The sequence below is a fragment of the Erithacus rubecula genome, assembly GCF_903797595.1.
Source record: "Erithacus rubecula genome assembly, chromosome: 4".
Taxonomy (NCBI): Eukaryota; Metazoa; Chordata; class Aves; order Passeriformes; family Muscicapidae; genus Erithacus; species Erithacus rubecula.
The window spans coordinates 30,665,970-30,691,573 of NC_136686.1; the positions used below are offsets into that span (position 1 = coordinate 30,665,970).

The following is a 25,604-nucleotide window of genomic DNA, read 5'->3' on the forward strand; positions in this document are numbered from 1 at the left end:
CTGAAAAAGCCCTAAAGATGAGTGCCAGGGTTCACCAGACTCTTATGAAGGTGTAACAGACAGAAGAAACAGCAGAGAGGGTGACTTTATGCCTGAAACACAAAGACCTGGTGAGGACAAAAGAGCTGCTAAGGGGAAGCAGTGGGGTGGAGACAGAGATGCATCCTGTGAGCTTGTCCAGGACAAAGCTGCAGTGCTGCAGACGTGGAAGGGCCACATTTCACAGCCCACCAGCATCCCTCAGGGGCTTCATGGCCTCTTGCTCTCCACTGCCAGGTAGCATTTTGGAAAGTGAGGTTTAGTCACCAAGAGACCCTGTGACAGTGCCAGCCTTGTTTGTGAAATAAGACAGGGAATTAATCTGGAAGTGAAAGGGATAAAGACAATGGGCTTAGCATGTGGAAAGAGGCATGACACAGCCACTGAAGCCAAGAAGAGTCAAAGGCAGGTTCTGGTCAAGCCACTAGAAATGATAGAGAAGTACCCAGAAAACTTTGGTTGAAGTCTCCTTCCTTGTAATTCCTGTCCACTCCCTATCCAAAAGCATCCTAAAAAACACTTAACCCTTTAGAAAAACTTTATCCTTACAATAAGCACTAAAGCCAGGATACCTAGAGAATTGATAACTGCAAATCAGAAAATTTTTTGGTAGTCTCATTTTTCTTCTCCTTCCCCTCTTTCTCCTTCCAACCCAACTCTCTTCCCTTTCCCTAACTTTGAGTTCAATGACCAGGAAGGGGCCAGCCATCAAGCAGCTGGATTCAATATGCTTTCACAGTACATTAGTGCTGTGCACCAGACCATGCTGTGCCTGCAATTGTATGACAGGTCAGGGCCAATTCATCTTGCTGAGACCTTCAATCAACAGTGTCCAGAAAGCTCTCCCAGTTGGAGGAACCCAGCCCAGCAGCCACTGACCTCTCCCTCTGCTCAGCACTCAATCACATTTACAGAGCTGCAGTGACGGAAAGACAAACAGGCAAAGCCAGGTTTGGCTGTTGATGCTTCAGGGACAGGGATGGGAAGACCCAGTCCAGCGCAGACTAACCAGATTTGGCTCAGCTGAATGTCATTTCCATGCAATTTTTTCCCCTCTGTTCTTTGTTTCCTCCAGCTTCTCAAATTCATTGATGCTGGCTACTTCAGGCACATTTCCCAGTAGCTCATTCAGCTGTGCATTCCTCCTCATGCCAGTGAATGCATGTGAGGAGGTACCAGCCCATGCCAACTCCCAGCCCAGCTCCACCACTGACTCCATCACTGTGCAGTTCAGCTCCCTTGGAACACACCTCCTTTACACAAAAGTCACTATAGCTTATGACTGCAGCAGGAAAAGGAAGCATTAGTTGCAAGAGTAAGAGATAACACGACCAGAACATGACAATTGTCACAATACTAAATACCAGCAAATAAAAGTAAATACTACAGGCAAAGTGTAGCCCTGGCTCACTTAGCTTTAAGATCAGTTCAGTTTTAAAATAGCATGAGGGCTTAGTAAAAAAAAAAAAAAATCCAGTATTTCAATATTCCCTATCAGCTTCCTTCAAGCTACAATGTATGTCCTACTCTACCACACTTCTCAGCTTCTCCCTCCATCATTTCTCTCCAATCCACTTTTTGTTCTTCATGGCTCCATTTCTCACTTTAAGCACTTGTCATATTTTTGGTCCATCCTTGTTGCTTCCTGTATTCACACCATTCAATGCCTGGGTTTAAATCTTAAAAGCATGGAGGGAACAAGCCACAACAAGTGAAGTCTTGTTCTAATCTTCTAAATCTTCATATCACCATCTAAAACCAATAAGCATTTTTTGGAAGTGTAAATGTCATTGTTTTCTTTCTCATCCTTTGCCTTATTCTCCTCATCAGAAAGGTGAAGATGCATCTTCTCTGCTTCACAGAGTTGGGATATTTAATTATTTATGGTATTTAAAGTTCTTTTGACTCTCAAGCAATAGAAGCTACAGGAGCTGAGATTATTATTATTGCTTTCCATTGCACTTACCCAAAGGCAGCAATGTCTTCTTGTGAGATCATACCAAACATTACTCACAGGATCCCAAGAGAGTGTATTAAAAACCTGTATGTCCAAGATCTTGAGGACAATAAATCCTAGTTTAGCTAGGAGCAGAGAGAAAGGAAATCCTGTAATACCCCAAATACTTGGCAACTGCCAATCTAATTCCTGGTACTCAATATCGACTTTGCCACATTGACTCAAATTGCAAAACAGTGCTGATCTGTAGCTTTTGATGAAATGTGTTAGCAACTGCAGGTTTGTTAAGCTTATGCTCACAAAAACATCTAAACTCATGACATATTTCACCTAGTCCCAAGGAGCTCCCTTGCTGGCAAGAGAGAGCAAGAGCAAATTGGAGCTTGGGCGAGGGAGGCAGAGCTGCAATGGGGGCCTGGGGTGGAGCTGCAGCTCTTCTCAGCACCAGGGCCCATCCTTCAGGAAACTTCAAACCAGACCTAAAAAACTCCTATTTCATCAAGGGATCTGCCCTGAGGGTCTGACACAGATCCAGGAGTTCTGGTTCCAGCAGCTCTTGGGCAGTGGAAATGTAAAGCCCAGCTCCATTTCTGTTCACTTGCAGAAATTCAAAAAGGAGATCTCCTAGGCATGGGTCTTCAAAATGGAGGGCCTGGATAGCTGTTCGCCCTCCCAAGGGTTGCTTCTGGGCTAGAGGAAGAGGCACCACTCAGACAGTCGGTGGGGGTTCAGTGGATGTAGAGTCAGGGCTGTCTTAATAGTGCCCATCTTGAACTGCTGCAATAGCACTGAGGTACCAATCCTGCCTTTTGAAGGACTTTTATACAACCCTGCAGTTAAAGTGACAAATAACCACCATATTAAAGCAGTCAGCAACAGTCTTCACCTAGATATCACCCTTCTTTGTATACAATATTGAAATGCTGAATAACCCAAGATTATATGCTGCAAATACTACTCCTCTCCAAAATTATGAAGATGAAGCAAACCCAGATGTCTATATAAACTGCCTCTCCAAGTGCCTTGAGCACACCACTCATCCTCCTCTAAACTTCTAGGGCTATGCTCACTTTGGGGTTTTTGTGTCAACATCACTTTGATTCTTCTCCAGGCCAGGTCAGGCCACAGTGAAGTGAATTTCAGCCACATGGGGTTCTCAGCTTCAAATAAAAAATTTTAAAAAATATATTTAAAATATCAGGCCTTAGACACCATCCTTGCTTCCTGCAAAAGCTCTCTGACACAATTCTGCTTTGGTGCCCTGTTCAGGATGACACTGTGTCAAGACCTTGTTTCCAAGCCAGGAGGCATTTCTGCACACAGCCATGTCAATTGTTCTATTTATGAAAATGCCAAAGTACATTAAAATTCTCAGAGGCCTTTGCACTATCCATTTCCACTACTGCTGTGCCAGAGGGGTGTAAAGGCCCTCTGATCTGATGTGGCAGCATCTTAAATTTACTTTGCACAGGTGTTAGCACCCTTTGTGAGGCACTGAAAACCACTGGAAGGGGTTCACAATTCATAATCTACATACAGAACACACATCCAGAGAGAAGCCTCTTGCCACACTCCTAGAGATATTTGTCTCAGGGGAGAAGGGGAAAAGCTGAAACAAATAAGAAACTTATGCATTATCAACTGACTACGCTGTTGGTGCTGCTCTGGGATCCCCTTCCTGTTGTTTATCTTCAAAGCCTGCAAACTTCAGGGACTCTCCACCTCCCTGACCATATTCCTAGCACAGCCCTGTCACCACTTCATCCAGAGTCCCAGGATACTTCAGCAAGACAAAAAACATCACCCATTTACCATTCCTTCTTTCCTAATTAAGGAGATCAGAGGACTGAGGCCACAGCTGAGCTCCCAGCCCTGGAGCTGAGGTGAGTCGGTGGGCAAGCTGTGCAGCCCTTCCAGGTGAGTCACCTACCCAGGCATCCACCTACCTTACAGCTCCCCCCACTGCTAAAATTTTTATTTATATATAAAAGGCAGTTGCCTAAAAGCACATGTATAAAAATAAGAAAAAAAAAAAAAAAAAAAAAAAAAAAAAAAAGAAAAAAAGAAAAACCACTGCCTCAAACCCAAAATATCAGATACCCAGACACAGGGGAAAGAAAAAGCACTCAGGCAGTACATCAACTCCCTAAGGGAGGTACTCAGGTTTGAGTTACTGCCAAGATGACATCTGTAGGGAAATAAGCCACCAGATGCAGGGAATGGACTGCAGAGGCCCAGAGCAATGGGGAGGGGAGGGAGGGGAAAAACAGAGTGAGAGAGAGAAATAAATCAAGAAATTAAAGTCTGGTTTTTTCATCACTAGCTATTCTGTTTTACAAAATTTACAAGCGTTTTCTACTCTCTATCTCTGCTGAAGCAGTTCCCCAAATGTCCCAGTACCTGCTTCAAACCATCTGGCTTGCCATACCCCAGCCCAGCAGATTCTCAGCCAGAAAGGTTTCACTGCCCATTGGATCAGAGAAGAGGAAGATACATCTTCTCTAAGTATTGTGATCTATGGGTTACCTCTACCTGGAGGGTCCCTAGTCCCCTCATAGAGAAAAATAGTCACACACACATTTCAGCTTTCAAAGCAAGGCATGTTCCAAGCATCCCTTTGGTAACATCAGCCCTGTCTCCCTCATACCTTCAAGCCCAGGCATGGACAGGGGATGTGTCCCATGCCAACAGAAATGTGAAAAGAAGAGGTTGATGCTTCACCAGATGGCTTTGGACTTGTCACAGCAGGGAGAGAAAAATGAAAAACCTGCCCTGGCACTAAAAACCATCTCCTGGACTGGCAGTGCAGGACAGCTGGAGCAGCTGGGGCTGAATACCAGATGTGAGATGACAGGAATGCAGAGCAGCAGTCACACAGGGCAAACATGGAGACAGTAAGAACCACAGGCTCCCTCTGGGACTGCAATGACATGTTCAGCAGACAACACATTTAGAGCAAGAGCAGTGGAAAAGATGCACGTACCAAAGAGTCAAGGGAGCAGGGTGATGAGGAGTCAAACCATCTGACCACAGCTTGCACTGAACAGCACCAAAGCAAGACAAGCAATGTGTGAAAGAAAGGCAAGGTCTAGGGAAGGTTCTGCAGCACAAAACATGCAGGGTTCACTTGCCCAGAAGACTTTACCCTCCTCCACCCAGCATCAGCCCAGAACAACCATTAGTGGCAACTCTAATCCTTGTTTTGCAGAGCCCCTCTAAAGGGCCATCTCCTTTGGCATCATGCCTGAAAACTCAGATGACCACCAGACAACTGTACTTTGTACATGTGCAATCTTTGTACCTGTGAAACCTGTACCTGTTGTCCAGCACCTGAAGGAAGCAAAGGAAGCTCCTTGTCTTTTCCCTACTGTTTGCTGTGTTCCAGGAGACAACCCTCTGCCATTACAAAAAATACTCTGATGCTCACCTAGAGATACCCCTTTTTTTTTTTTTTTTTTAATAACTTTTCCTGGATTTTTGGTTTTGATGGGCCTCAGCCCAGCACCAGGGTGTCAGCTAGATGTCAGCACAGCTGACACAGAAGTCTGCTGCAAGCAGACAACTGGTGAGACAGGGGGATCCTATGGGGATGGATGTGACCACACTTTCAGCTGGATGACTGTACAATTTTCCTACAAAAGTTTCAGCCAGAAGGGGACTAAAAGGAAAAGGACTGTCCCATAGTTACAGTCTCAGAGCAACTGGCAGATGTGCCAAGAGTAAAGCAGGTAGTTCTTGCAGATAGATCTGTAACATAGAGAAAGGGATTACAGAGATGCTTTGCCTTTTCTTGTCCTCAGCTGCTTCCCACTCTCCAAAAAGCCCATCAGCCTGAGCCCTCCCTCTAGCAATGCACATTTTTCCAAGGAGGTGACCATGCACAATTAGGTGCTGGCAGTCTCTCCATCCCATCACAGTCTGACATCAATGCCATGTGCACTGCACCATGTACCCATGAACAGTGATCAGACAAAGTGGATATAAGGGAAAGGAAACAGCAGAGCAGAGAAAGGGAGGACAAGAAGAAAAGTAAGGTGTGAGAGGGATGATGAAAAAAAGAGATAATAATGGGAGAGAAAGTGGAGAGGGAGTTACTTTGCAAGCAGTAGCTAAAAATCTCCAAACAGCAAATGATGCATGAAATACACTGTCAGAAACGTGATGCCCAGAACCTATTGCTGCTAAATATTTAATCTGATTGGCAGGGAGCCATTAAAACCTCAGAGTTTGGATCTCAAGCTTCTACAGAGCAACAGGTACAGTAAATACATCAACATGTAGTGATTCACCGTGGGTGTCACCAGTCCTTCCAACCTGCAGCACTTGGCAGGGAAAAATGTTGTCACTGGATATTAGCAACATTAGAAACAGGCTTGAGGAAAGGCACAAAGGGACTTTGGCTCCCACTGCAACCTAGAGAAAAGGGGAAGGTGGATATGCCAATTATCTTCTTCAGGAATTAGAACACACATGCTGCTGCAAAGATCTCACACAATGCAGTTCACACCCTCAAGAAAGCAGAAGAGTGGTACACCAATGCTGTAGCTCTACTGGCTCACTCTTCCCTGCATGTAATCCCTGAAGCCAATCTGTGAGCAGACCAAAGGCTGCCTCCAGCAATCAGCTCCCACCGTCTGTCGAGCATGAAGCAGGTCAGAACGTCCTGCACACGAGTGTCCTGATGCCAGGACCAAGAATGCAGCTGGGGTACAGGCAGGCACACAGCCCTTTGGGGCAGGAAACCTCATTAGCTGCTACTGCAGCATCGTGGGGGGACACAGGGCAGCCACTGCTAACAGGGGCTTGCACATGGGCATGTTGACACACCCAGTGCTGTCTCCCACTTTGCTCTCCCATAAAACTTTCATAGCCACCACTGTCCATATTGGTGTCCCTGGTGCCCCTGAGCCAGCAGCTGAATCTGTGTTCCCAAACAGTGGCTTCTTGGAGCTTTGCAAAGGAGGAGAACTGTGTTTAGACAAAGCTTCTGCAGTTTAAAAGTGCAACTCCATTCTGATTTGGAATAAAACCCGGCCACTCGGAGGTGGTCTGGGGAAAGACACAGACCTTATTTTCAATCACCCATTTCTAAAACGAAGGAATTTAGAGGGTTGTTTATTTAGGAATAATGTAACATTTTAGATTTTCCAAAATAACAAAGGTAAAAATATTCTGCCCTGCTATAGTGAGTTTAGGACCAAGTTCCTCACCACCATCCAACACTCCAGCAACAGGAGTACAGCTCTTCCTAAGAATTCCACAGTTTCAGAGCATATGGTTGACTGAGTGCACTGTCACTGACAACTTACAAACTGCATGAACCGAGTAGCTACCTTCCAAAAAAAAGAATAAATAGATATAAATAAATACATAACAAGTGAAAAGCCATGACAGAAATCTAGGGGAAAATCAATATGCTCCTCTTGTTTCAGAGGGCATGGGATTTTACTGTATCCAAAAGCCCACATCACATAAAACAGCTGTAAATCTAACCATGGCTGCAGAGCATTAGAATGGGATGAGGGTTTCACAAAAGACAGCACTGAGATTTTCTCTAGGCACAGATCTTGCAGATCTTCCGATAGATTCACCAGCATAAATCTCCCATCATATTCTCCTTTCTGTATTTCTGGCTGCTTTGCTGTCCTTGTTGCAGCTGTTCAAGGAGCTGACTTCATCAGAATATGCTTTGTGAAGTGCTTTTCTGCTCTGTATGGTGCTTTTACTTGCTTTCTTTTAGTGCCAAACCACTGAAGAATGCCAAGGCTAGAGCTCTGAAAGCTAAGACCAAGTAAAAGAGTAAGTATGATTCTATGGCATCATCAGCTGAAAGTGGCACCTCACAGGCACAAAAGAAAGTGTGATTTTTTTGAATACAGCTGTACAGTGCTCATCATTCCAGCTCACAGCAGCACAAGAAGACTGACTGACTTGCTCATGGGCTCTGACAAATGCTGCTACTGCTTAAGACCTGTCCAAGCCCAGCTTGCCAGGCTTGTGAGAAGGTCCCAGGGGCAGCTGGCAGAGCAGGAAGAGACCTGTGCCTGCATTTCAGCCACTCCAGCTGACAGCCTGACATGCTATCATCAACCAGCAGTGAAAGTGGGCTTGCCAAACCACTGAACTGCTGCAGGAAAAAACTGCTGTGGCAAGGAAGCAAAATGACTTTACTCACAACAGCTCTCAATTAACTAAATGAAAGACAATTCATGGGAAAGTCAGATAGGAGAGCCCTAAGGACCTGCCACAGGTTGAATCTTCCCTGTGGCTCAGGACAGCACAGCCTCATGCCTGCACACAGCACTTCAGCCTTTGCCTTAAAAACTGCCCTTACAAATTTGCAGCAAGAACCCATTTCTATGAGGCTAGTCTCCTGTCACTCTTTGAAATTCCTCCTAAAATTGCCCAGGAACTAGCTGTGCCACCAGGACACAGTCCCTGTCCTACAGAGAACTATGCTGAAGCACATATTTTGCAAATGGCCCTCCAAACAGGTATCACAATTGAACACATTTAGGATGCTCTTCACATCACAGTCAACACAGCTATTCACCCAGAGAGACTGGAGCCACCAGCTGAGATACTGCACCAGCTAATGGCTCTGTTTCTTATCCTCACCTCTTCTTTTCACTTGGAAATCCACTCAGTCTTAAAAGCAGAACAGGAAATTAACATTTCCAGGTATAAAATATTTCCATGTATGAAATAGCTTAGCATGTGAAAATGGGCTTTATATTAAAAAAACGAAGAATTTTTTCAGCACAACTGGATGAGAAATACTGTAATAAGAGTGCTCGCTTCAAATTTTCCCATGCCTGTCAAAATGAGGAGATACAGAACTGCACACTTTTTAAAATTAATTAGGCTATTTTATTCCTCAAAAAAGCATTCATACCAAAGGGGCAAACAGCTAATTCACACTTTGTTGGAACTAACTCCTCATTGCACTTTTGTAAGAAGTGTACATTTCCTTCATAGCCCCTCCCTTGCAAAAGACAGCATTCAAGCAGATCTATAATCAAAGAAAATATAAGCAGAAACAGTAATAAACATGCTGATACACATAATATGAACAAAAAAACTGCAAGAAAAAGCACCACAGTTCTATCTTGTTCAGAAGCTCAAGAAGATTTTAGAGGCTCTGAAATCACATGAAAATTTACTGGATCGAGGTCAGTTTCCCAATGCCTGCATTGTGTGATAAACAAGTGTCCAATGTCACCCTGGCCATCTACATTCATAACAATTCCCCCAGCCCTCCTGGCATCCTTGTCACCCAACACTCAGGCTTCTTCTTCATACAGATCCTGCTTTTTCCCAGCTTCAGCCAAGGGCCCACTTTCTTCTAAATCTGCCTTTAGTGACTAAAGGGAATAATTGGCCCCTGTCCCCTCTTTATAACAGTCCTTTACAGAATTGTTGTTTGGTTTCCACCCACAGTTTTCTTTCCTCTAGACTGAACATGTCTGGCTCTCTCAGCATTTCTTACAGGGTTTAGTGTCTATTGTCATCTACCCCATCCCTGTGCTTGCTCCCTCTCCACCCTGCAAACCACCTTTTTGAAAACACTACACCCCTGACATGAATGCAACACTACACATTCACAGACAAAAGGACAGGGGAGAAATTATCTACGAGTCCTGCAAATCAGAGGAGGAGGACTTCTGTGGGAACGCCACACCCTTTCCCTCCTCCCCAGGAGAATTCTGGGCACTACTCACAACAAAGCTTCAAGATTCTACCATCACTTCCCTGGAAGCAGTACTTTAGCCTCTGCCACATTTCACAGCAGGAGCTGTGCTGCCTATTCAGCACTATTTTTTTGCTCATTTGCTGCTATTGTTTGGCTACAGCTACTTCTCAGTCTCTGTTTAGGCTCCTACACAGCATTGGTAGCGATGCAGAACAGGCATCTGACCAGCAGCCACACTGACAGCACTAAACTATCCCTCCTTCTATTCCTCTCTCCTCTGTTTACATTCTTAAGCACACACTTTAAAGGCAGTCATCACATCTCTCTTTTAATTGTCATTTGGCCAAGCTAAATGTAATTAGTTACTTTAATCTTCCCTCTTAGATCAATCCCTCCAGCATCTTAATCATTTTTGTTGCTCCACTGAATTTGTTCTAATTTGCTGCCATCTTTGGGACACTAAGTTCTCCAGAAATGAGACTAGGTGCACTCAGATCAGGCACATGAAGAAAACATGACTAGAAACACGCAGAAAACATTTCCTTGCTTCAAGACACAACAGTCCTGTTTATGTAATCTAGAAATCACATCAGCCTCTTTGCTGCCTCATTGTACTTTGAGTGCATATCTCATTTGCTAACCAGTGTAACCCCAGTGTCATTTCTAGCATTACTGCTTTCCAGGGGTGTACTTCTCATCTCTGCTTTCTTTCTAAGCACAGCCTGATTTTAACTCCTACTATTCAATTTACTATCCACCCTGTTAATCCCCAAATCCTATTCTGAGGTATGACTGCTTAGCTTGCTATGTATCTCAAATCTCTTTGATTTCCAGTGGAAATACTCTCTTAAAGCAAAGGCATGGGGTTTGTCATTAGAGTAACATCAAGGCACATCCTAAATTCACAAGACAATATGGATTCTTCACAGACATGTCCCCATAATCAGTCAAAAACTGCCAGAAGGTTTTCAAGGGCTTCAGTTTGCTTTGGTGGTGACCAGTGCTGGGCTGCTGTGGGATAGCTTTGCTGCTCTCAGAAAAAGCAGTGGGCCCTGGAGACACAGGCAAGGCCCTGTGACAACAATTGGGAGCACTGAGCTGGTGCTGCTTAAGCATCACTCTGAGGTACATTTCTGTACACTGCCTTTCCCTGTGCACACCCTCAAAGTGGGCATGGCGCCTTCCCAATAGTCTGAATATCAGCTTCCTCCAAACAATGGTGCCTAAGCCTTCCCTCCTCCTTCATTCCAAAGAAGGGCCAGGTGGGAGGCTACTTCAAAGCCTTTCTGCAGACATCACATTTGTGCAAAGCACACCAGATGCTTCCTGAGCAGCAAGTAGCCATAGAAGCAGAACCTGGGTGCAAAGAGTATTTTTTCGGATGCCAAAGGGAAGAAAAACCCTTTCCCTCCTCCTAAACTTCTGAAATCTCTTTCAAAACTCTTCCCCTGCCCCTCCAGCTCCCAGACACCAGAGCCTCCAGCAGCTCCCAAAGTAGTTCAAAGGCCCTGAGACACAGTGGCTTTACCTCCTTAGCCACACTAACCACCTGCAGGCCTGCCCTGCCCAAAGCCTCATAGAAAGAAGTGCAGGTGGGTTTGTCCAGACTGCAGGAGGAGAAAAGAGGATGGAAGAACATGGGAAAGGTGGGAGTGGGTGGGGAGCCTGCCCTGGGCACACTGATGCACTGTCTCTCCATGGCTGCTCAGCTCCCCAGAGGAGATGCTGCTCAGCCCAGTTCAGCTTCTGAGAGCCACAGGGCAGCTGTGGTCAGCAGTGTCTCAGTGAAATGGGGGGGTCTCTGACACTGCATCTCTGGCTGTGCCTGCTCCCCTTCTGCTCTGGGACCCAGATATAGGGGGCACATCTACCACACCAAGTGGGTTGCAGCATCAGCTTCCCTTTTTAAAAAAAGTCCAAAATAAAGGAATGGCTACTCCCTCCCACATCTCCCATGAATACGTACTGCCAGTGTGGGTAAACATGTCAGCTCTCTCAGTCCTTCACGGTCCAGGTTTTAGCAGGACCAGAATGTAATTTACAGCCAGTGGAAGTCCAACAAGATGTATAAATCTTCCTTCTGGCCACAAACTATTCTCATAACCCCTGTCAGCCCACTTCCTCCTCACCAGCATCAAGAGGGTTTCTGATTAACACTCAGAAGGAAGGAAGCTTAGCACAACTCAAGTCACTTGAAAAGCCACAGCATGTGTGAATTGTTGGATTCATGACAGTTGCTAGCACTATGACAAAGATCTTTATAACAGAATCCATCTCAGCAGAGAGAGAAAACAAAGTGGGTTGCACAAAAATATAAAACTGTGTCTGTCCTTTGTATGTTCAGAAAACATGAGATGAGACAGATGCACACATACACCTTTCCACTTTTGCACTTAGGTGAAGCCCAGAGGTCCTCCTGCAGGAGACCAGTGTGCTTCTGGTTTTTTCCTATGCAGGAGGAGCATTGGACCAAATATTGTCTTTTTGCCACTAAATATTTAGACATCCTATAAGGAAATAAGAAATTTTAAAAGAAATTTAAGTCTTGAATGGTTTTTTTCCCCTCTCCCTCTGGATCTATGACAGTATAATCAAGTTCTATGATTTTTCCATCAAATTTCGTCCTGCAATTTAAAACCATTTTATATTACTCTTTCAAAGTAGTCCAGACTATGAGAAAACAGAATTAATTTGCTTTAAAAGTCTCAAATTTTGTTCAAATGGAAATTTCAACTATGCCAAATACAGCCATTTTAAGCAGTTCTACCAGAGAGCATTGATTTTTCTTCCCCAGGCACTATCCACAAGGATTTGGGGGAGCAAACCTGACACAACTTAATCTGATCCCAAAACTGAATGCCAAGTAGATTCTATACCTACTGCAAGAAAAGCAATAGATTACATGATCAAGAAAACACCTGAAAACTTACATGGAAAATAAGCGTTTAAGAATCTGTTGGATACTTACAACCATGTTATTTAATGCTCAAGAAATAAGGAAATAATAAAAATTGAGAACAAAAAATAGCATCTTTTGTATTAACATGGAGCATTAATGCAGCATTCATTGCAGGCACTGAAAGAGCAGCCTGGACAGTATCTAAATAGCTCTTTATGATGTTCCTCCAGTGACAAAAGTGAACAAGTTTATAAACAAAAATACTTCAAAATGAAGCTGATTCAAATAAATATTGTAAACCCTTGCACCCCATAGCACAGAGCAGACATCCCAAGTCCATCCAGTCTGATGCTGAATCCACCAGTGCCAAGATTCCATTTCAAAGGGACAGTGGAGCCAGTCTCTGGGCACAGGTACACATTGCAATTTGTCCTGCCACAGCTGCCAAACTGTACTGTCACAGAAGACTGTCACTTCAGAGAACACACAAATTTCTGTATCACCCTGTGCACTTAAAAGTATACAGAGTGTCAGGGCAAACCTTCTCTCTAATTTGCTGTTTTGTTTGATTTTTATGCTTCATCATGCAAGCAGTAGGAAAGATGTGCCTTGATGAAGATGGGCAATGCTTCTAAATGCATGCAGAATAAAAGAAGTGTACGAAGACATAAAATAAAATCTCATTCTTAAATTAGCTCCCTCCTGGGACACAGTGGGGAGAGAAGCAGCAAGCTCTGGCCATCTCTCTTTAGCCTGCAACATCCAGAGAAACAGGTCTGTGGGGTGCCACAGACCAGCCTTACACCTGGTCATGTCAGCAGATCTCATGCACCAACTTGCCACTGTCTGGTTTGAAAGCAAGGTCTGAGAAATCCATAAATTGTGGCTCAGCTCACCTAATGGAACATTGGTGTTACTTGAATTCAAATCATGTTTGAGATCCATTTACACTGGACACAGACTAAGGAATCTCCAGGCATTTGTGTTCAGAAAAAGATGGACAATCAGGTACCTAGTTTTCTCTCAGGGGAAAAATACTCGACCAGGCATTAGGAGATTTTGGATTTCTCATGGAACATGACTGTTTTCCAAACTGGGTGATGAAAAAGGTAATAATTTAGTACACCTCTTGTCTTTTCTTGCTCCCAACCTAGTACATCCTTAAAATGCATACTCTCAGGACAAAAGAGATAATTAAAAACTTTTGGAAAGCTCATCTATGTAGGCTACCTTTGTAGTCAGTAGGGATTAGCTTTTCTAGAGAGCAAGCTGTAACACACTCATGGGGCTCCTGCACTACACTGCCCTTTGAAGAACCTGGTCTTTCTCCACTGAATCCCTCAAGTTCTTCTGGAAACAAGTCTCCCACAGCCAGGGCTCACTTCTGGAAAAGTTCCCCTTTCCATATAAAAGTCTAACATCTCACCAAGCTTATAAAGGCAAACGTATAATGAATGATGAGAGGGGATATACTGAGAGATATGAACTGCAGGAATGAAAATCCCAAGTGATTTTAAAGATCTGTAGACAATTGTAAAGAGCTACCTGCACATTATAGGAAACGATAAAAATTTTCATTGGAGCAGTAACTCTGGTTTCCTGTCACAGAGTCCACACTTCTCATCCCTCATCCTTGGTTTAAGAGCACTTGCTTGAGGATCAGTCTTTGTTTCCCAGGAATTCACCTCCTCCTCTCTCTTTATTCCCCACCTGGAATCAGCACTGGAGGTCAATGCTAAATGAAACATTTTGTTGTCATGTCACTGTGAAAAAACAAATGCATCCAAAACAGAACAAGAACAAACCTGCACTGACTAATTTGGAGGAAGAATTAGCTCCCATGTCTCAAAGGACTCCACTGCCTCTGGGCTACAGAGCCTGTGCCTCCATTTCTTTCATGCTGAAATAACTTCTCTTTTTGTAAGTAATTACTTTGTATTGGGCCAAAGAAACAAACTACCTCCTCAGCCCAGTCCTTAGAGCACTCCCTCTCCAGCACAATGAATAGGCATTTATATAAAGTAGAACAGTTCCAACTGGAAAAGTTCCAACTGAGAAAGCATTACTGCAGAGGACCCAGTAGTCTGAGCCCTCATCTTGGCTAGGACAACCTCAGGGACAAGTCCCCACTTCAAAGTATGAAGAATAAGGATGCATCATACCAAACCCTGTTCATTTTTTGTCCACCAGGCTGCTAGCTATTCTTTTCATGCAAACACCTCAAACACTCTAATTAAGATCAGGGTAGAACTAGCAATACCTCTGAAATTACCTGTTGGGGCTTTGGTTTTTTGGGGTTTTTTTGTGTGTGGGGCAGTTAACCCATTTTCAAACCTCTTCTGTCAAAAACATAAATCATCTTCTCTAATGTCAAAAGGTAAAGTCAAGAATCAATCTGTCCTAACAAAAAACTTTCAAACAAAATAAAAAAATACAAGACTATTAAGGCAAGGCATGTCGTTAAACAACACATCTCCTAGTTTCTGAAAGTTATTATGCCCTCCAGTAAGAAAAAGGCCATTGCTCAGAAAGGTTTGCTCATGTATGATACCCTCTGTGACATCCAGCTGCTGCTTCAGAGAGCTCCAAGGTACAGGCACTCAACTCCAGGACTCAGAGAGCCTTGGAGACCCTTTACTCCACATAGAAATGGTGCAAATTAAAAGTGGTTAACGCATGATCCTTGTCTCTCTCTCTCTCTGAATCCCTGGTTTGAAAATTCACAAACTTTCAAACCAGGGATTCAAAGAGCTTTCTGCAAGAGCCACGGTATCTTTCAAGGCAGCCAGTCCACAGTTATCCTATTTTTCTAAGCTACTTAATTTTTGTCTCCTCCTGTTTAGGGTACCAGTTTCCCACTATCTAATGAAATTATTGCAATGTCTTTTCTGAAATTCTATTTCTACTTTCATGGCATTTACCACTGTTACTTTCAGACTGAGTCTTAAAAGCTTCCTTCCAGAAAGACAGTACCGCAGACGACATCCACGCTGATTTCATATTTTGACTTTCAACATTTCAGGACACTATCTATATAATTTCAATTACTTTTCAGTAATAAATTAGAGGGCAATTTCAAGTTGCACCAAAAACGTGGAGAGCTGAAAAGGAGAGACTATGAGAACAGATTATGTCATTCTGTCGCTTTCATTAGACTCTCCCTGGGGGATTGTCAGCCTCTGATGTTTCGGCTTGCCTCTGCCGAAACACACGTCTGACAGGAGGGAATCTCCCCTGAGATACTTAGGCCACTGACTACAGCAGCCAGCAATAATAGAGAATTATAGAGGAGGAGAGAGAGGGGTGCAGGGACATGCAGATCCTTGCCATGTGCTTTCCATACAAGCATTTACCTACGTGCAAGTAGCTGCGAGTCAGTGCCTTCCAGCACAGCTCCTCGGCCACAATGCACTTCAAATGCTTTTCTAAGCAAAGCCTCGTGACAGAAACTGCCCAGCAATCCAGCTGTGTACAACTAAACCACATCCCACTTTACCTGGCACAAGGAGATTTACAGCAGCAACCCTTTCTCCATCCTCCTCCTGTAGCAGGTGGCAGCACCCTGACACCTTTCCATGCAGCAGCAGAGCCCTTCTTCTCACTGCACGGGCTTCAAAACCACTGCTGTGAAGAGCTGGGACTGCCCTGGCTTTAGGATCCTAGCAGTTCTTCTGCAATTCATTTCCAGGTGGTATTGATTTAGGACCTTCCCCTTTCAAACAGCCACTGTGTATCTCCAGTACCTCATTTCCAGCTGTGAGTAGCAGAAGCCTCATGTGACACAGGGAAACCACAGCCCGTGGTTTCGACAGGCTTCAATTTCTAACCTACTCGTGCCCCACTGTATCATGGCCCACAGCCAGATAACACTGCATCTCAAGCTATCCATGAGGCTATTATGCCCATCACCTGAAAACAATTTTCTGTTCATTAGGCAATCAGCTGTGATGTGAGACACGGCATTTGCACTAGTAAATTATCATCAGGTTCGTGACACCAGATTTTATCTGCCTCAGCTGGCTTCAAGTAGCCATCTCACCTCCTAGTCTGTTTCGAAGTAGTGAATTTAATAGTTTTACATTTGTTTCCTTTTGAAAAATCCTCCAAATTCTTCAAAGGTCATACATGCAAGAAACTACATCCATGTGAGACAGTTGTATATATTATTTCCCAACAGTGCATGGCAACTGAGAGATTAGGTGAAGAAGCTAAATAAAAATGTGAAATCTAAGTATAATAAGAGATTATCATGTCATTTCCTCCATTTGAATCTGAGTGTGTCCTGGACACCTGTACAGAAAATTCCTGATTCCCACAAAAAAACACCAGAGGTCGGGATTACATGCTTGTTACTCTTTTTTAAAATAGTGTAATTCAGCAGCAGGGCTGCACCACAGTCACCATTTCTGCTGATGCACAGGAGGATTTACACTGGTTTACACTGATTTACACAGCACAGGCCTTGGGCCACATAGCATGTTCCCAATGCTGGCCAAACTCACAATTTCAAAACAGCCCTTTCAGCCATCCCAGTGAGTAGCAGGGGAATCTCTACTGACCCAAGGTAGGAAGATCCCTCATGGAACCCACTGCCAGAGCTGCTCATCCAAACTCCAAGCAGGCACAGGAAGCTTCTCCAACTCAGAGCACAAAGAGATGTGACTGTGAAGGCTGGCTAGTGAAGCAATGATCCTCAGAACCCACAATGCCCATGGCTGCCCATGTCCCATTTTATCTTCTGGAAGCAGCAAAGAGGAGTAAACAGAAGGTATTTTTAAACTGTAGCTCATCTTGCAAGACAAAAGAATGACATCATGCAATAGCAAAGTAGGAATTTTCACATTGTTCATTGTGTGAGGGTAAACCTCCCCTCCCCTTGCAGGATCAGGTTTTGGCACTGAAGCTATTCAGATGCTGTGATAGTGTAAAGCCTTGAAAGCAGTGGCTACAGACAGGTGAGGATGCTGAATGAAAGAGACATGGTCTCAACCTAAACCACCCAACTTATCCCTGGATTCAAGAACTGTGCTTGCAAATGCTAAAGCATCATTCACACCGGACATGTTTGTAAGCCTCTTCTGCCCAATTTCTATACTGCAGCTCTTGCCATTCCCCTGGACAGCATGAGCTGTCACAACGTGCCAGAGTTTTTGTAAACCAGGCATCTTTGGGGAGCTCCTGATCCGTGCAAGCTGTGCCACCAGTCAACACCATCATTCTGACTCCTACAGGTACCATATGAGATTTGTTACACAGAGCCAAACCCAATCAGTTTCCTCCAATGGGACAGTCTCTCCCTCCTGCACACAGGACAAATAGACCTCATTATCTTTCTTCCAAAGTTGTTTGCTTAGGCATGCAAGTATCATGATCTGAGGTTCACTGCAGACACACTTTATTAGATACAAAATCCTGATAGTTCAGCACCTACATCTACCTTTAAATATTGTCAGTCGCAGCTAATCTGCCAAATTTATCAGCTCTTCTACTGTCACTAAAACATTAGTGCAGTAAACATTTAATTTGATGTTTAATCTGTATTCTCTCTGCTTCATCTTAAAGTAATTTATTTCCTGATCTGTCCTCTATGACTAATGAGAATAATTGGCCCCTGTCTTCTTTCTGTAATAGTCTTTTATGTATTTGCAGACAGCTAAGGATCCACCCACAGTTGTCTTTTCTCCAGACTGAGCTTCCCGGGGTCTCTCTCATTCTTTCTTTACAGGTCTTGTTTCCTCTGTTCTGTGATCATTGTCTTAGCTCACTCCTGCACATTCCCCGAGTCCTTCCCTCTCTTAGAAGTGCTGCCCTCAAACAGAACACAGTTCCCTAAGCAGAGCTAAACCACATCTGTAAATAGGTTCTAGACAATCACTATTTTGAACGAACGAGGATTGTGTACAGAGCTTGCGTACGGGCTGGACAGTGGGTGTGGAGGAGGATGGAGGCAGCTACACTGCTTCATTTCTTCATCTTGGTTGAAAATCCAGACTGGAAGTACAGTATGCAAGAACAGTTCCCATAACTGAATAGCTACACACAGACAAAGTAGTGTAGCCTGACTGCTACCTTGAGAAGCAACTTAGGAGTTTGTCACAGAGACAGTTAATTGGAGGTGAGCTCCTGCAACCCCAAACTGCCAGGGGTGTGCAGGAGTGACAATAATATCCCATGGATTATTCAGGACAGATAACCTAGTGGCCCTGCACCTGTTTTAGTGGAGGAGCCATCAGTACATATAAGCCACCAAACATGAAGATGAAATTCCCATTTTTCCCCTTAGAACATTTCTTTCCTATAAATGTTTCAGCACAGCCTTGCACAACAATGTTAGTAATTATGTACATGCTTTGGGAATACAGAAACATCTTCAGTATTCAGAGCCAGCAACCTAACCTTTTACCTGACCCACTTTCAGTGACTCTTTTCAGGTCTGAACCTTCCTTGTGGATAGGGTTTGAGGTGTAGGGGGTGACTGCTGCAGAGATCTCAGGCTAGTATCCCTTTCCCTTTGAGCCAATAACTACTCTCATTCAAACTTTCTTTTTCCCCAGATGTTTAATCAATTCATCTAAATTGATATTGATCTAGATTATATATATTGATGTAAAGCATGATCTTCGATTGCTTGTGTTAGAAAGGGAAGAGAGAGACCCAGCATACTTTGCAGTCTAAAAATACCAGCTGTATTGGGAAGAATGAGCTGGCAGCGAATCTCAGAACACACATTCTTTCACTCTTCACTTTTTTGGTGACCCTGGGTACAGAAAAACTAGTATTTTTATTCTTCTCACAAGCATATTCAATGTATATGTAAAAAATTTAAAAGAAGAAGCATGTCCCTTCTCCTGCCCAGAGTTAGTGTTCTCTTCTGTTTCCAAGAAAACACTGAATAAAAGGCAGCCTTGCCTCAAGAGGTCCAAATTAGCCATGGTTTGAATTTAATTTGAATTTGCAGTTTGCACACTGCCACACAATTGTTTCTGAGTGCAGAGAGAGGGGATTTTTTTTCTCTGCAGTGACCTCAGGCCCATGGAGATACGCTGCTCGGTTTGCACAGATCACCACCCTGCACTTTGTCAACTGTTGTACACACCAGTTCACACTTCCATCTACAGTTCTAGTTGGGAGCTTGTGGTTTGCAGCTTAAGGAAGCAACGAGCTCCTGAACAATAAAGGATGGGTTTGCTTGGATTTTGTTTTCCCAACATGAAAAGTAGCTTTAACATTTAACCTGGTCAGGTCAATCTCCTAGTTCCCAGGTACTTAGCACCATAGCACTAATTTTGTCAGTCCATACCTGCCAGGAACCTTCTTTCCTGTCTTTAGATAAATAGACAAGGAAGAAAGATCGGTCAGATAGGTCAGAGGGATGGTTGATCCCCCTTTGTGGCTGGAGAAATGGGATTTTAATTCTCGTTACAAGGCACTTTGCGGAAGCAGAAACAAAACTCGTAAGAAGGGACTAGGTAGCAGTAGCAGGTGGGCCATGCTTAGCTTCAAATATCTTATTTTCCTCTGATTCCCCTTCTACATATTTCAGTGCTGTGATCTTCAAACTGCCATTTCATTTTACGCAGGGAGGCACCCAAGGCAGCAGCGAGTCTGGCTGACTGCAGCAAAGCGACAATTAATAAGTTGACTCACTTTGGTGTAAAGAGTTCTTGTGGATGGGTAGAGAGGACAGATCAGAGTAACAGCAGATAACTGATCAGCCATGCTTCTCCCAACCACTTTGTGCTTTTCTCTCAAGTATAAATAAATATCAAAGAAAGCTAATCACAGAATTGCAGAAGAGTCAGGGAGGCCTAGAGCCCTGCCCTATCAGGCAGAGTGGATACTATGAGCATTCCATGGTGGATTAGGCAATCACAATACACTGAGCCATCTTGCTCAGAAAGATCATCTAGTCCATATTTCCTATTAACTAATCCATTTTCTTGTGATTAATTGCATCTTACACAAAGAAAATTTGAAAATTAAAAAACCCTCTGCGTGTTCTCCAGCTGCAAGGTAGCTGTCTTTCACCACTGCCCACCACGCTGCTGAGTAGAATACAGGCAGCATAGAGCTGCAGCCCCTCTAAAGGCCAAGATTAAACCTCTAGGGACCAGTCCACAGTCTGGACTATCTCACAGGCAGCTTTTGTGAATCCTAAGGATGGGAATGTGGAATGGACCCCATTGCAGATACAAGCAGTGCTATCTGTACAGTGCTCCCACCCTCTGCCAGCTTGGGGGAATGAAAAAACAGCACCAGGAATCAAATCCAGACCTCCCACATGGTACTGCAGAGACCGATTCCTGGTGCCAGCCCAGGCAATGTGAGTCCAGGGTGGGAATCCAAGCACAGCTCCAGAGCTCCAGCACCGGAAGCAAGGTCCACCTGCCCTCTTCCAAACCAAGCACAAGAAACAGCCCCAGCAAGATGGAATATAAATTAATTCCATCACCTTTTCCCCCTGTAGGCTAGGGTTTGGGGATCAGGTGCTGGTTCATAGGTTGATAGACATTTTATACAGGGACAGCTAGTAATCCAAAATGAGGGTAATACAAAGCAAAGCATCAGTTATCAAATGGGGATGGCATCTTGGGATTTTTGCCCCTATTCTATGTTTTCCACCTCTCCATGATCTCTTGCATGATGTTCCAGCATGCACAGGTGCAATGTAGAACTCAGCCAACAATGCTGGTATCCTGGGACCCTTGCCTAGAGCAGGATGGCTGGGTGCCACTGCTGACACCTCCCTTTGCTCAGCAATGACTTCACTGGCACAGGGATCTCGAGAGGCACCAGGACTGACACAGGCTGAACTGGCTGGTGCAGGAGGTGTGCCAACAGATCAGAGCCCAGGGTCCCTGGGAAGAGGAGCTGTGGCTTTGACCATGCTTCCTTTCTTTTCCCTGCTGAGATCTGCCCCTGTAACAATGGCTGCACCAAGGAGAAGCAGAAGCAGATCTCACCACCCCAGGACGTTTCCTGACTCTGCCCTTAACCTGTTCCATCATGTCCCAACCCTCTGAGACCTCCACTAAAGATTGGGAGACAAGCTGGTGTGAGGGACCAAAGAAAAACAGGATATATGGAGGTGAGAAGAGCTGCTGCTTTGGGGCGGCGTGGGCGAGCAGTTGAAAATTGCCCATGCCCACACCTCCCTTCTTGCAGAGCCTGCACCCACGAACAAACTGCTGCTCTCTACAGAGCTGCAGCTGGGGCACACCAGGTCACCCACCACAGCAGGGTCCTGTGTCCCTGCTCTGCTCCCCAGGGCCTTGGGGGGTGGGACAGCACTAGCACCCCATGAGCTGGATGTGCTGCACACCCAGCCCTTCCTGCCTGCCCAAGGGGCAGCTCAGGAGGGATCAGCTGCCTCCATACACCACTTGCAAAGCTTGAGGTAGCTGTGCTTGATGGTGGAGAAAGCAATGCTAGTGGGCATCTCCTTTTGCCAATACTGGAGCTTGCAGAGAAGATGAGGAAAAGTCGCAGGAAAAGGTAGCAGCCAGAGAGACTGGGCAGTAAAGAGGTGCGAGGATGTGGGCCGATGCTCCTGGCTCCCAAGGCTGAGCATCAAAGCTTTAAGACCCCTCCCCAAGTCCAGCCCTGCATGAGCCTGGCCCTGCTCGTGGCTAGGAAGGGCTGTGGCAGGGATGCGGCACGGCTCGGGTGCCCTGCTGGCAGGGCAGGCAGTGGGCGGCAGGGCTGGGCAAAGCTCCCTGGGGAGCAGGCAGCCTGGCCGGGAACCCGAGAAAACGCTCCCCTCTGCATCCCGATGCGCCTGCACAACCCAGAGTAGGGGGCAGAGAGGCAGGGACTGAGCCCACCCTCCCCTTTCCGTGCATCCTGCCCCGCGGTTTGTGCTTTTTGGGGCTCTCAGGGTAAGCGATGGCTGACAAGGGGGCTACAATCCCCCACCAGTTCGGTGCTGGGGTCCTGGGAAGATCCGAGAGCGGCGAGGCCTGAGAAATTCCTTGGGAAAACGGGGGAGAGGCTCCCACACGCCCTCCTCGCCGCACAGGTAAACTTTCTACTCCCACTTGCGGCGAGGGAGGGAGAGCTCAGGCAGGGAGGATCCAGGCGCGGATACCCTGGGAAGCCTTAGATATTTATAGAAGCACAGCTAGAATATGTCAGGAAAGGTGGCTCTCAACCCCTTCACGCGGAACCGCTCCCGGTTTTTAACAACAGGCCGACAAAACCCCCTCAGAGATGTGGCGAGGAGCTGCTGGAAGCATGCAGGCAAGGGAGATGGTGTGAAAGGCGCGCCCCCGCCTCGGCACGCTCCGGATGCACCAAGGGCTGAGAGTGCCTCAGCCCGCAGCAGGGCTGGAGGGTGACCCCCCTTCTGCCTCCCTCTGCCGTGGGGTGCGCCTCCCGCTCCCACTGCCGCCCCCCACCCACTGCCAGGCTGCCGTTCGGCAAGGGAGAGGCGGCTGGGGGAGCCTGGGCGGGGGGCTGGCGATGCGGTAAGGGGGCTGAGGTCCGCCCGGGGGGTTTGCAGCACCTCACCCCTGCTCCGTCTCTCCCACGCGTGACGGGCGAAGCGGCGCGGCGGGCACGGGCTGAGGCTTAAAATAACCCCGAGACGCTCAACACCTTGCGCCCGGCGCTCCCGCACCCCGCGGCAGCTCCGCTCCCTTTGTCTTGCCACCATCTTACGGAAAGACTCACATGTCACGTTACGGTCGGGATGCACCGGTGTCTCTCGCGTATCTACAGCACGATGGCCATTTTGCATCCCTCCCGAGAGGGCTGGGGAAGGGGCTGCCGCGGGGACACGGGGCGCAAGGCGCGGTGGATGGGGAGGGAGAAGGATGGGGCGAGGCGGAGAGGGGCCGCGATGCCCGCTGATAGCATCGGGGGGACGGGGATAAATTAAAACACGTGAAGTTGCCTGAATACAGCGCCTCGTAGGTTCAGGCTAAGTCGCTTGACGTGCTTGGACTTAAAATAGCCCTCCACCTCCACGCAAGCAGGCGCACTCGCCCGGCGCTGGGCGGGCTCCTGCCGCGGTGCCAGGGGCGGCCCCGGCCACTCCCCGGCCCCGGCCCCCGCGTTAGGCCGCTCACCATCGGCAGCCCGGCGTGGGTTCTCGGTAATGCACCACCCTCCGCGGCAACAAGCGGGTTTCTACGTCCTGCTGCTGCTGGCGAGCTCTGCTTTCACATCAGAGCGTGGCAAGGAGCAGCTGGACCAGTGAAAAAGGAGGAGGCAGTGTGCGGGTGGATGGATGAGAATTATTCTCGTTTTCACCCCTTTCCAAAGCCGTGTTCTTCCTCCCGTGTCTCCCCCGACCCCACCTGCCCACCCCACCACCTCCCCCGCCAAAAAAAAAAAAAAAATCACAAGGGACTTTCCCCCAATTCACAACGTGGTACCTAACTCAAACCCTTTCGCCTTCTCTTCACGTCCTATTTGATGAGCCAAATGGGAATCAACATGTCTGATGAATGTTGGGGGTTTTTTTCCCCTGTATCTGCTTCTAAAAGCAGCATCTCTAAACCTTTTGTTCTACCGTGAGTGGTCTTCCCTGGGCAAACCCATGTACCAAAATGAGCTGCAAGCAAAACCACAGAAACAAGAATTTCCCTACCTTGGTTTGTAGAAGCAGAACCTCTAGACGGACAGATCAAGGGAGAGAGCATGTTGGGAATGTCCAGTCTCCTCTTCTTGCTTGCATATCCACGTAAGAAGAATAAGGGTCGGGGGCAAACGTGGGGGAATGAGTTAAAAAACAATCCTATTTGGTTGTAAAAAAAAATAGAGGTTTCTTTGTGGCAATCTTGCGTCTTGAAGCGGTGCAAATTCAAAAGCTGGAGAGAATCACTTCAGAGGATATTCAGCGCGGGTGGTGAGGATCGTCAAATGCAGGTTCCAGAGTAAGCATTCCTTTCGCCTTTTTAATGATTATTCTTATAATTATTCTCTCTCTCTTTTTTTTTCCTGGAGCCCTAGTGGAGAAGGTTGTGTTTAATGCAACTGGAGGTCGGTGCCGTTCTTCTGTGAAGCATGATTATCCTCAAAGCGTCCCCTTCCTGAAGGGAAAAATAAGCATCAATTTTGTATTAGAAGGCTCTGAAGGGGATAGAAAACGCTCCCCAACAAAGACATTAATATATTGAGAAGAAAGGAAGGCAAAACGCATTTCCCAATAATGCACACAAGCGAAATTAAAAAAAAAAAAAATTTAAAAAAAAAAAACAGCTGGCACGAGTCTATAAATAATTCAGATACGGGCTGACTACACCATTCCCGGGATAGGCATGCATACGAGACGGGAAAGCGGGCGCGATGTGAATCGCGGAGAGAAAGCGACTCCCCCCCGCGGCCCCCTCCCCATGCACGCACAGCATTTCGCCCACCCCCGGGCCCAGCCCCCGAGGGCTGGCGAGGGCCGTGCCCACCCCTCTGCAGTGCTGCCGGCTCCGCTGCCCGCCGCTCGGGCTCGGCTCGGCGCGGGGCGCGCACGCACACGCACCGCCCGGGGGCGGGGGGCTCAGGGCGCCTCACCTGCCGCCCCCCGCCTCCTGAGCCCGGCAGCACAACCCTCTCCGGGCTTCGCCAGGGCGCTTCTTCTTTTTTTTTTTTTTTTTTTTTTTCCTGAGGGTAGGTGGATGGCTGCGAGTATCCCCACCGCCACCTCCTCCAGCACAGCCGGACGGGGCTTACAGCTATGCAGGCATTTATTTAATGAAGCCGTAGATATTTGTTTCTTTTCCCCTCCTTTCTCGCTCGGTAAAAGGTTCACACTTAGAGCTGTCATAGAATCCAGACCCACATACATACCAGCAAATCCTGCTTCAAGCACTCGGGCTGCTCTGAGTAGCTACTGCCCCCCTCTCTGCCTGCAAGCCTGATCCGCCTCAGACATGCTCAACTTCTTCATTCTCTGGTACTGCCCGGGTGGGAGATGCGGGGCGGGGAGGGGGAAGTGCTCAGAGCATCACCCTAAAAATATATTTAAAAAAAAAATTCTCTGCTATATAAAAGCTCCGAGAATGCTTCCCGGAGGTGGG

General features: G+C 46.3%; 1 protein-coding gene across 1 annotated transcript in view; it reads right to left on the reverse strand.

The window, feature by feature from the left end:
• The window catches only part of GRIN2B (glutamate ionotropic receptor NMDA type subunit 2B), a 200,869-nt gene extending 175,964 nt beyond the window's left edge, over positions 1 to 24,905 (reverse strand). The window contains exon 1 of the mRNA XM_079304518.1: positions 24,182 to 24,905. The gene's annotated coding sequence lies outside the window, so the exon portion shown is untranslated. The remainder of the gene's footprint in view (positions 1 to 24,181) is intronic.
• Between the last annotated feature and the right edge of the window lie 699 nt (positions 24,906 to 25,604).